The sequence below is a fragment of the Cyanistes caeruleus genome, chromosome 6 (assembly GCF_971803275.1).
Source record: "Cyanistes caeruleus chromosome 6, bCyaCae1.hap1.1, whole genome shotgun sequence".
In the NCBI taxonomy this organism is placed as follows: domain Eukaryota; kingdom Metazoa; phylum Chordata; class Aves; order Passeriformes; family Paridae; genus Cyanistes; species Cyanistes caeruleus.
Window position 1 is genome coordinate 56,907,556 of NC_141706.1, and position 12,697 is coordinate 56,920,252.

Genomic DNA, 12,697 nt, shown 5'->3' on the forward strand with positions numbered 1-12,697 from the left:
CCCTGCTGCAGAAGAGGAGGTCAACTTATGCAATTTCCTTGCACTTCATTTCTTTGGATTTGCACAGCTGCCCTCTCAGGACTGCAAAGTCCCTGGCCCTAGGGCCTGCCAGTTTTGGAAGCTTCTAAATGTCAGGTCTAATCTCAAGTTTTAATTTTTAAAAATACAAAGTTCCTTGACTTTTTGCTTGCAGAGAAAATTGAGCTATTCCCAGTCAGTCAAATCTTGGTGCCATTATATTTCTGGGTGTAAGGTGGGAGAGAGAATGAGATGTGACTGTTTCATTTTCCTGCAATAAAATGAGGCATGATGCCTTCAATTACACCAATTAAATCAGTTAAATAGTGACTTTCCTCACTATCACAAGGCCTCTGCTTTACACAGGCCTGTTCTCTAGTGCAGTCTCCAGCATCAGAAGCTCTTCACAGCCCGCCCTGGCCATGCAAAGACCAGGGCAGTTCTGTATTGCCTGGTTCCTGAGGTGGGAGCTCTGCACAGAGGCACCCAAGAGCCTGAGGGGAGAGGGAGGACTGCAGTAGCTGAATGTATGGGAGTAAAACAAGAAACTGTGGCTATTTTCTCATTTCCTCTCCTGGCTGCCCAATTTGAAGTCATTACTGGAATAAAGCTGCAGGAGTCTAGCCAGGAATAGAAGGTAGGTAGGTAAGTGATATCAAAAGTTTAGTCTATGACTGAAAGTACTCAGCCATCTTCCATAGCTTCCAAGGCTTCCTTCCTTGGTGCAGATCATTTTATATCCTTCCCTGAGCTGCTCCAGCTGCCAGTTCACCAGTTTTAGCCCCAGGGCTAATTTCTGCCTACCTTCCGTGCCCATCAGCTATCTATTATTGACTTAAAGTGTTAGTCAGACCTTCTGCAGCTGTCAGTGGGGCTGGCAGTGGTTGCCTGTGTCTCAGTAGGCTGTTGTCTGATGCTTCCTGGCAGCAGGGGTGGTGCAGAGACTGTGAAGCTCATCTGGTCAGATAGCACTCAACCGCTGAACTTAGTGTCTGTGTTGGCATCATCCCAGTTTATTAGTGCCATGATAATTTTGACTGAGTTGTACACACAGAACTTAAAGTCACACTTCTTGTTTGCAGGAGAGGTGCAGTGTTTGTCCTTCTGCCATCCTTGTCAGTGAGACAATTTGTCTTCTCTATACCAATGTGCGTCACCCAGTGTTGTTTTGATTAACTGCTTACATTTTCTAGAATTCATCATCACAGGGACCCCCTGTGTCTCAGAGCATTGTAACCCTGCTTGCATGGTCTTGGAGGCTCTGATAAGAAGAGCCTTGTTCTAGCAGTGTTGTGTCTTCCCAGCCTTTAGAGGACATGAGGCATGTATGGCATGTATGGCTCTTCTCTGAGCTGGAGAGGTGAAGGTAGAAAATATTGAGCTCAGCAACTTCACCATTTTTGCATAGAACACTGTCAGATTTATTCTTGTTCCCACCACTGTTACAGAGACCCAGAGTCAGGATGGGCTTCAGAACGAGGATGGTGGGATGTGGTGGATAGATTGGGACCAGGGCCTGCAAAGATCTGAGTTTCTTCCTAGGCTTGTGCTAACACTGGGGTCTCTTGGGCAAAAAGATTCACTGTCTAAAAAATGGGGATAGGTAGACTCCTGGAATATAAACCCACTAAGGTTGCAATGCTCTTGGAAACAGCTTTTACTTAGGGATTTTTCTTTTGAATGACCCTTCCTGGACAAAGTTATGTCTGTATTTCCATGTCACACTGTTGTATATGGTGACTTCACAGCAATGCCCATCTGTGGCAGGAGGTGACAATACACAGGCTTTAACACATTAATTCAGATTTAACTACCTCTCCAGGAAAATATTTAGAAGTACCTTCTCCATGTAAGAGGTTTTCTATTGCTAGACATCCTGAAAATGAATGTGCTGCCTCAGGGCAAAGGCAGTATCTTCTTATTGTTCAGAATATGGGTACTTTAAATCTTCTGCCTTTATTGAGAAAATTATCATCCTTGCTGAGGATCCCTTGTTGAGGATCCCTCCATTAGTCTATCAGGGAGGCGGTTAGTAGAGATGTAGATGAGTCATGTGAAGCCTTGTGTCTCTTAGTGCATGTTTGCAAACCTAATTTTAGTCAGTCTACTCCACTCCACTCCTCCAAAATTAGATAACATTGTTACAGCTATGCAAGTGTTTCAATCAAAAAGAATCTCCAGATAAATATAATTAGGAAAAGACGTTCTCTTTAGCTGTATTCAGTTGTGGATCACAAATACATCCATCTTTTTTCCCCCCTTTTTTCCCTACGAAGTACCTAAATTGTGGTTTTTAAGACTGCTCTCAGACCCCCCAGCTTCAGCAGGCTTTGTGTGGCATTCTTAACTGTGCACACATCCAAATGTGTGCCTGACATTTCCTGTGCATCTTTGTGCTTAAAAGTAATTGTTACCACTACAGTGTTCTGCCTGCAAATGCCCTCATGAGGCACAGCAGCAGTTTAGATGAAGATTTCTTGACTTGCCAGGAAATTGTAGTGTTTACTGTTAATTTTTGAGATTTCACACTGCATCCATTAGATTTGTATTTGAGCACCTCTTTCCAGTGAATCTTACCCTTTTGCCCTTGGGAAGTAGGGGATCTGACAGGCAGGTGTTTTTATGGTCATGCACTGAAGTCAGCATGGACTGGGACAGGAGCAGAACCTGATATGAAATATCAACAAAACACATCTGAAAAGGAAGAAAGAAACTGATAGTGTTTGCAAATTGACTCTTTAATGCTACATATGATGCCGTTCCAACAAGCTTTTAGCAGCATTTGCTACTTCTGATTAGATTTGTTAGATGTACTAGATGACAACAGTCTATTTAAACTTCCATTCATACTCTTGCTCTAGTGTGTTTTACAGTCCTGTGGGTATTATCTTTGGAGTTGTGGGGACACACAAGAAGCCTCTCTTTCTTTCTGGAACTTTTGTTCTGATTTGCCAGCCATGGCACTTTGCTCCTGGGATATCTTTGTATTTTTGTCTAAAGAGGACCAGACATGGAATCTCTGGGACTTGTGTTTCTCTCCAAATGCTTATGTTGGAGGAAAGGACTTAAGTCACAAAATCTTCTTCACAAGATGAGATTTCTTGCTCCTTCCCTTTCCTCCCAGACACATCATCTGTCTACCAGCAGGGGTTATCTCAGAGAGAGGTGTGCTGCCTGCCTGTGGAAGAGGTGGCTAACTCCAGAGTGAAGCGAGTGAATGCAGTGGTTAAAGAGAATAAGGACGGCTGGCCTGTCCCCTCGTGTGCAGCCTGCATGGGGAACAAGTGACTCATGCCTTGGACAGTATGTTACTGGCTTCTCACAGCTTGGGATCCCACAGTTGCAGCTGATGTGTGACCAGTCATCCAGCATGGCTGGAGCGTGGGGCCATGGAGCAGGGAAAATGCTGGGATGTGGTCCAGAAGGAGACTACTGCACTGGAAAACGTCCTGAAAATGTGTCATTTAGCAAGATCTTCATGCCAAAGAGCATCATCTTATCTCACAGTCAGGAGTGAATGTGGGATCTTATCCTCTGGGATAAAAGGGTGCTGGGGAGGGGAGATTGAAATATCTCCATCTTTGCCTTATTGATCCTTCAGCCTTCTCTTATCCGGTGGGTTTTTCCCTTTCCCTCTGCTGCCAGAGTCCTGCTAAGTGCTGAGGGAGGGCAGAGCCCTTGCTCCCATTGCACCTGTGTTCTGGGTAAACAGATTCACTGCTGTTGACAGCAGTCCACAGGCTCCTCAGTCTGCTGAAGTTCCATTTGAATAAACAAAGCATATTTTCAGTCGTACGCAATGCTTGGCCATGGTGGCAGAGAGCCCTAGCAGGTGTCTTGAAGGCCTCTAGAAATGAGACAACAATCCCCAAGCGGAACATGCAGTGGGCTGGCTGCTTAGCTGATGGGAGCTGGCCAGCCTCCACTGGATTTGACTCAGGACAACTAGATTAACACAAAAAACCAAAAAAAAACCCCACTTGTTTTCTTTCTAACCAGCAATGTCCCCTTCTCTTCTGTCTCTCAGCAATCTGTCCCCTCATCTTTCCCCAACTCTCTTTTTCTGATCTTTTCCCTTCTTTTTCCTGCCAAAAGGATCAGAAGTACAAACACACCATTTGCTAGTCTGGAGTGACCCCAGAGCAATTTTGCCTTCTTGCCACTTAGATATTCCAGGAAGCAAATGCTGCCTTTGGTTTCGAAAAAGACTGGTGGAGAACTTGCAAGAGGCAGGTGAACTGGTGTGGCACACAGGTACAGCAGCTCTGTGCTGGCACCAGTGAGTTGTGCAGGAGAAGTGTTGGGATGGCACTGTGGGAGTGATGCTGGATCTTCCAACCTGTGACATGGGAAGAGCTTGAAAAGCACAAGACCCTGGTGCAGCACATTGTCAGGTCTCATTCCTGGACTGCATGTGCTAGCTGGGCAGTTGCCTTTTGGTGGTGAAACTCCACCTCCAAGTCCTACTGAAGGACCTGTTAGAGTTATTGCAGGTGGTTATTCCTAGAGGAGACTGTACAATCTTGCACATCCATCGGGTGTATTGCTGCATGAGTCTGCTTAGATGGGAGGGTATCACCCGTCTAGCATTGACTGAGTTAAGAAATAAGAAGAAAAATCTTTATTTTCAGGATTTATTATGATTGGATAAAAGAAAAATATGACCAGACAGTTAAAGAAGACATTTAAATGGGAAACAGAAAAGGTAATGGAGTTAAGGAGATTAAAAATTGATCTTGAATAGTGTGTATTAAATTATTTGTATTTATCCTGGTGTCTCTTTTAGTGGGACATTATTCATGTCCCTAACTGCATAGAAGGTGCAGTTAAAATGAGGACTTTTTATTTAAAAAGGGATTTGAAATATGAAACATAGCAGGAAAAACAGATGTTGGAAAAATTGGAGCCCAAGTAAGTCATTATCAGACTATTTTCTGCATTCAGTGGATCTGATTACCTGATCATTATTCTGAGCAATGCTTGGAAAAGGTGGGAGATGTGAGAGATTTCTCCTTGAAGTCTTGCTACAGATGTTGAGATACTTCTATAGCTGCATGTTAATGTATGGCTGAGCAGCCTTCAGAGACTGGGAGAAAGTTCTTGATTAGCAGCAGCATCAGGTGGAAAATTGTGGATGGAATCAGAAATCAGTGTCTTCGTTAATTGTGAATTATGGATGAAGGTTTTTCTCTGCTAGTTTTATATCTCTAATAAAGACTTGTTAAAATCTGCCTTCAATTAAGAATATTTTAGTAAGTTCTCCATGCTGGCTCTAGAGGTTAAAAAGAATGTCTACAAAAGAGGTGGAGGTTAGAAAGTAATTTGTGTTTAAGTGTTGAACCACCATAGCCTCTTCCTGCAGAAGTATTGGGAGGACTTCATTAACTCCTGCTACTTCTCCTGCACTGTCTGAATAATGTGAATTCAGAATCTGTAGACTGAATAGTGTGAATATAAAGTTTTGGGGTTTGTTTTCTCTCCACCTCCATGTTCTAATTATGAATAGAATTATGAATAAAAATGTAACCTGGTAGTGTTAAAGCTGTAGAGGAGACCAAGCTTAAAAGTCTGTCAGCTCAATGTTATGGCAGATGATATTTTATATTTATTTTGCAATATTTTTAAAGTTAATTTTTAAATGGAACTAGGGGAGTTATGTAACTTATTCTTGTGTGCTATGAATTAAAATTCAAATTTCCATTGCTATACAGTATGACAAATCAAAACCAGAAAAAACCCCTATGAAATGCAAAATGTACATCATTCATTTTTGCCTAAGTTACTGTAAAAATTAAGAATTCTGAATACAAGTGCAGTTAACCTGCATAATTGCTTATTGAGTTTTAATACTGAATAATGTATTCTGCTCATCACCCAAGGATGCAACAAGTTCTTCCAACCAGCAAGAGTTTCCTTTGGGAAAGCAGCTGAAAAAAGCACAAATGCAAACCAAAATGACAATAGCGCAGGACACCCTGTTTTAATTAATTTTACTGATTTACACCATAATTAATACTTACTGCCTTTGCAAGAAGAACTTGTGGGCCACTTAGAAATGAGAGTGGGCTCGGAAGGAGCCTGGGCAGTGGGCAGGGAGCGGGTACCCAGGCTGCAGCACCCACCCCAGCTCACTGCACCTCTGCATGACTTTGTCACTCCCAGAGGAGAGCTGGCCAGCACAGAGATCTGCAGCACAGACCCAAGGCAGCTTCTGCAGTGGTTGTGAAATCACACTCTGCAGTCCCCCTGTGAAACTGGCCTTTGCTTTTATTAGAAAGGTTTTAAAGTATCCCAAATTGGAACGCAATGCTTAGTTGCTACATTAATTTGAAATAAAAGGTTTATTATAGCCAAAATGGTTTTCATTTGATTCATCTGTAATAGTTCCATTTTTTGTGTTTTCTGTACAGAGAAATAAATCACCATTATGTGCTGATTTCTCTTTATGCTTGTTTATTGTGCTGTGATGGTTTGTTCTGCTTTCAAGTGTCATTAATCCCCAAGAAGTAAATCAGAGTTTCTGAATAAGCTTTTCTTTGTCAGGTTTCACTGGGGTTTAATCGTTGACATCGTTAAAAAGGCTTTTCTTTTTATGGAGGAGCCTTGTTAGGAATTACAGCATGCAGACAGTAAAAATTCAGACATAGTAGTTGTCACCCGTTAGAACTTAAATTTCTCTTTTCCCTTCTCCTTCTGCCATGTGTAGCTGCTTAGGGCTTGGGTGAGACACAGACATAGTGGTTTGGCTGAAAAGGGTGAGCAGAGGAGGAACTGAGCTATAATCTGCTCTGGAGCTCCTGTCTGACTCTGGCTTCGCCACTCACACGTGGCTTTGGGTGAACTTCCCGGCATCACCAGCTGGAAATAGCCACACATAGCATTTTGTCTTGGGTGCTGTGGCCTCATGGCTCTGTGCAATGGAAAATTTAGGCTTTCTGTGCAGGAAGACTTGCTTCAGAGCTGACAACAAGACAGAAAATACTCATTAAAACAAAACAAAAAAAAAACCAAAGCAACCCTCAGTAAAACCACCCTGCCAAGAGCTGCCACAAACCACATGTTTCCTCCCATGCTTCTTTACCTGTTCTTCCCAAGAAAAGACTGTAGCAAATCAGCCAAGAGGCAAATAATTAATTAAAAACATTCCCAAACTGCGTCCCTGAGAGGTGTCAACAGTGAGGAGTCCTGTTTGATGGATGGTCCTGCATTTAGGAGAGAGGGAAGGGTACTCTTCTCTGTTCCCTTCCCTTTTTCTGGAAAAATGCTGTTGGAGTATTGTGGGCTGGTCCCAGATTAATTTCAATAAAATTGAAAAACTGAGGCTGCATGTGGCAGAAGTGGTTTTTCACTCTAGCTGGCTCCAAAGGAAAAGCTCCAGAAGGCCATCAGGCACTTGGACAGGTTTCACATCTTGAAAAGTTGCTGGTGGTAGAGTTCCTGCTCCATTGGAAACATGGGATGCTCTGGTGGCATTTGAGGCAGTGATAAACCCATACACAGAGGCAGAAAAGTCCACACATTGATGACAGCATACTATTAAAAGACTTAAGATTTCACAGAAGGAACTGGATTCTTTGGTAGGGTTGTGTAAACTTTTTACTTTCTACTTTGTAAAAAGGACTCATGACCTGTACAACAGTTTTTTGCAGTTCAGGGGCAGTGTGCAGAACTCACAGTGATGCTATACTGCTGTGATTTTCTTTCTGGACTTCTTATTTGTGGCTTTATATCTAGAATTTCCACTTAAACAAATATAGCTTGGTGAAAATATCAACCAACCTTGTTTTGGGAGAGGGGGAGAGCCTCTGTGTTGACTGCAGAGTGACTGAGATGCAAGTTCAGACACTGAACTTGATGTGGATGTGTGAGGTGGATGCAAAATTAATGTATGAGATGGGCAAAAGGATCTCTGAGGACAAGAGCTGGGTATAAAAAGGGATAGAGGAGGGTATCTTGCAACATCCTCAGAAGTGCCTCTGATGCAGGAGGGATGTCTTTGTTGCTGGATAGAGTTTGCCATTGGATTTAAGGAATGGTCATTCACTCTTTGACTGAGACCATTACAAGGGATAAAAAATTACATATCTGCTTCATGTTGTCCTGAAATGTACCCTCCAATCTGCAAAACTAAAACAAGAGCTGATGACTGTTTGGTAAGTATTGAATGTTTTTTTATAATACCTACTATCCACAGAACAACCTTGCTAAAAAGCTCCAGAAAATGTAAATGACATGCTATGAATAGGCAAATGATCCCTAGGCAATAATGTGTGCTGAATAACCTTTGTACCTTAGCAAACTGCCTTTTCTGCAGTGGAATCTGGTAGCTGAATAATGCATTGGGTTTGATGCTGCACCTGGCTCTGGACATGGAAAGCAAGATCAGTCAGCCCTGGTGGAGGGACTGCTGTGTGGAGGATGACACTGGAAAAGGTTCAACCACAGCATCTCAATCCAATTGGAGAGCAAATTTTCACTACAGAACGGTGCTCAGGACAAGCTGATTTAATCTTCTCCAGTCCCTTCATGTAATTTTTTAAGAGCAAAGCTGCATTTCAGGACCATTTGTTGAAAGCAGAATGTGCCACTGCTGCCAGGCTGGTAGGAAAAGACAAATCATCTTCTTACAAGGATTAACACTGCAGAGGTCTACCAACACCAACATGAAAGAACACAACCTAACTGTGTCTTATTTTGGGCTTCTGAGTGTTTCTATCATTCTCTATGTCATCAGAGTTGTTTCAGAACATATTTTCAGCTGTATTAGCCACAGTGGCTATTTTAAAAAATTCTTTCCTATTATGCCATTCTGCTACTGTCTGAAAAAAAGTGAAAGGGTAGGTCCAGCTTTCAAAGGGATACATATTCTGTCTGCTTCAATGAAATCAATATGTTAGTCTCCACCTACTGTGGCCTGGGGTTGTTTTGTGAACTACGTATCAGAAGAACATCCTATCATTACAAGCATTTGAAAATTATTCTCTAAAATCAATGTGCTATTTTCTCTTAAGCTTGCATTTAGCAAAATCTTCTCAGCATTTCTTCCCTCTGAAAAAGTTAGTGGCTGTTAATTATGAGAGAAATGCATCTGAAATTATTTTCTCCAGTGACACGGATTCATCTGTTCTATGGCTCACATAATCCTGTGACGTTCCAGAGGTTACACCCAAGATAAATTTATCTTGATGTATGCTATGTAATTTATCCATGGAAATATGAGGGCAGGGGGGGATGAGCAAAGTCTGGCTGCCTCTGTGGCTGTGCACATGCTAGAAAATCTGCTGGCAGCAAATACGGCACATGGTGAAAAGTTAGTTGGCCTGATTCTGTCTTTCCCAGAAAGTCAGAGAAACGGAGGCAGCCCTGAACGCCCTGAGCCGGCAGTGCGGACCGCAGGGCACGGGGGTGAGCTCCTGCTCGTGCAGCTGGGTACAGCACCCAGCACCCCCTGCCCAGCACCAGCCATCACTCTTCATAATGTCAGCATCCCACAGAGCCCGTCCTGCAAGCTCTGAACTGGGCCTGAGTGAGACACAGCGCTTCAAAACACACCTTTGGTGCCACACTGAGGGTCACCTCCGCTAGCGCTCTTCCTCCTCTGTGTGACCCCGCGCTGTGAAAAGAGCTGCACTGGGGCTGTGGCACACAGAGAACCACACCGTGTGGCTATAGGAACAGAAACGTCCGTGTGTCCCTCTAGTACCCAGCTGTTAGCTTCAGAACTGCTCAAGGGTCATATCTTCATCCAGTGAACTGATAAAAATCGCCATCCTCTCTCTCTGCCTCCCTCAGCAATTGCCCACTGTGGACTTCTTATTTCTTTCTCCAGCAATGGTCTGCAACCTTGCATTGTGCTAACAACACACATCAGATTGATGTGGGGTGGGGAGCAGGGGTGCCTTAGTGCAGCCACCATCCTCCTCATGGAGATTACAGTCATCAATTTCCATCTGCTGTGAGCATCAACAACACGATTCCTGGCTTCAGGAGCATCAGTTGATTCCCAAGGCTGAGCAGGTTTTCATTTGGCAACCATTACTGCACCCTTACCATCAGTGCTGTAAAAATACATCAGCAGCAGGTAATTTGCTTTGGCTCTATAATATATGAGCCTGAAATGACATATTTTCCTTTACCATGTTAGATTGGTACCCAGATTGGTACCTTTTGAGACTTTACAGATGCCTCATGGCTTTCAATCCAATAGCACAGTCTATCTTGCACTGGCTAATCAGAAGCATTATTATTCAACACTTGTTTTTCGGGAAAAACGAGAAACTTCAAACCTTAATTAAACACGGTGTGAACCAAGCCTGAAATTTCAGGATAATGGAAGAAGCAGATCTATTTGCAGGGCAGCAGGCTCACAGCCTCATTGCTGTTATCCTGCACCCCACCCAGCAGCACCAGTCCCTCCTCCTCCCTTGTGACTCTTCCTGTGTATTCCCCCACCCCCTTGGCTGCAGGCTCAGGGTCTCCATTCGTATGTGGTCCCCATTTCATAGCTGAGCTGGTCTGCAAGCACACACAGTAGGAGCTGCTGCAGTTTAATCTGAATTTGAACATCTATTTCTGTCAGGGAAGACCTTTGCCAGGGTAGAGAGGATGGGTGGGGATCCTGACAGGGAAAGGGGACACCCTGGAGCAAGCAGCTGGGGACTGTGGAGTTGAGGCTAATCCCTCCTGAAGCATCAGACCCCACAGGCTGCAGGTACATCTCTGGTGCAGCTGGAAGATCCCTAAGCTGAACAGCTCTGAGCTGAACCTTGGAGGCCTTTTCAAACACTCTTTTCCCAAATGCTTCTAAACAATGCCTGTGATTACTCCAGAACCATGATTATAACACTTGGAGGAGGACGAAAGGTTTAATAAACCCAAATGTGTTTGTTAGCAGTAATTCACAGCAGAGTCTGTGGCTGAGCCTGCCAGCTGCCACCGTCTGCACGAGTTGCATTTAGCCAAGCCTAAAAGCAGGAGCAGTATTGGCTCTGGAGAATCCTACTGCTCCCTCCTATTGTCTAGAGAAATGAATTGCTTTATAGTAATGCCTGGAAATTGCTTTATAGCAATGCCAGTCACATGCTAAACAGATAAACAGCAAACAGAGTACAGATTTGTTCAATGAATTTCCAAAGCTTGCTCACTGAGGTGTCATTCTGTTGGAACTCCAGTTGGATAAGGGGCTGATTCCTGCCTGTATTCTTCTGGGGGTGGTTTGTCCCTGCAGGGACTATGTAGAGCCCTATCACATCAGGTGTTGTATTATAACACTTAGTTGTGCAGGTGCTAACTGCAGTACTGCAATAGTGCTTATTTCTTTTCACCACAGTGTGTTCTAGATCCATCAGGAGCTGCAAATGTCCAAGGATATCTATGGCTTGTTTCTTTCCTTGCTAGTGCTGAGACTGCTGTGGCTATGAGAGATCTGACGGGTGACATGTGGCAGGTGGGCCTTGGGCACCACCAGAACATTGTTTAAATGTCCCAACTGAGCTGTGCATGAGAGCATTACATGGGCTGATCCTGTCCTTTCACAGGCTGATTCTTGAAAATGTTCAGGCGAGGTGTTAACATCTCACTTAAATTCTCTACTGCAGTGTTCATCTACCGCCTTCCACACAAATATTCTCTCTGTTGGCTCCACAGTGATTGTTATTTTTGTCCCTTTCTCCAAAGATATGGTCTCAGCTCTGCTCTTTAGGAGAACTCTCTGAGAGCAGAGGAGTCACTCCATGGACAGCAGGAGTTTTGCATTTCTGACCCTGCCCATATGGGTCACTTAAGTACCTATGTACTGCTGTGTCACCCACCTTGGCTCCATTTTCTTGCCCAGCCAGATGCAAACCCTCTGCTGTGGCCTCATGTCTTGTTGCTGTCATCTTTATGGCTACCCTATGCCCTGGTGTTTGTTGTATCTCCCTCTAGAACCCCAGAATTATGCTTAAGTAGTCTGATTTTTGAAGCAGGGATTTTCACAGAATGGAGTGAAATTTGTCCTTGCAAATGAGGAAAAAAAACCTCCTACAAAATCAATGGATTTCTGTCAGTATAAAACAAATTTGAGGGGGAAGAATCCCTTTCCCTCCTCTGCATGCCTCCATCTTCTTTCCCTAAAGTGTTGTAAACAGCAAAACTGCTTCTGGTAAGCGCTGTCCTGGCACTGGAAATGGCTTTCTGTGGCTACTTACAATTACTGTGGAGATCGATAGGCAATATCAGCAGTTGTGCAGTGAGGAGTGAATGACATGAAGTTAACTTTCCCTCCCCTGCTGGGATGGATAGTGTGCTGTGGCCCTGTTTCCTTATCTTCTTTATACAAGAGTCATTTCAAGCTTGATTTTTCTTGGCTATCAAAAGAAGAGTTACAGATTTTACTGTACTGAATCAACCCAAAACATTGCTGCTGTTCAGAGGTGTGTCTCCTCATAATCTACCCTCCAAGCACACTTGGAGGCTCACACATCCCTTCATCATATTGCATTTTATTGTGTTACCTTTCACACACACGCACACACACACGTATAAATGTCCTTGTGCTGTGTTTGGAGCTGTGTGGGGAAGGGGGATGATCTTCATGTGCCTCCCCTTAGAGCAATACTGGCCACATGGGATGTTGTCATGGAAAGGAAAGTGGAACAGTCTTAAAAAGCTGGGGGAAAAATTAAAACATTAAGAAAGG

General features: G+C 43.7%; 1 protein-coding gene across 7 annotated transcripts in view; it reads left to right on the plus strand.

The window, feature by feature from the left end:
• Nucleotides 1-12,697, plus strand: part of EVL (Enah/Vasp-like) — a 142,072-nt gene that overhangs the window by 39,381 nt on the left and 89,994 nt on the right. The window lies entirely within an intron of this gene.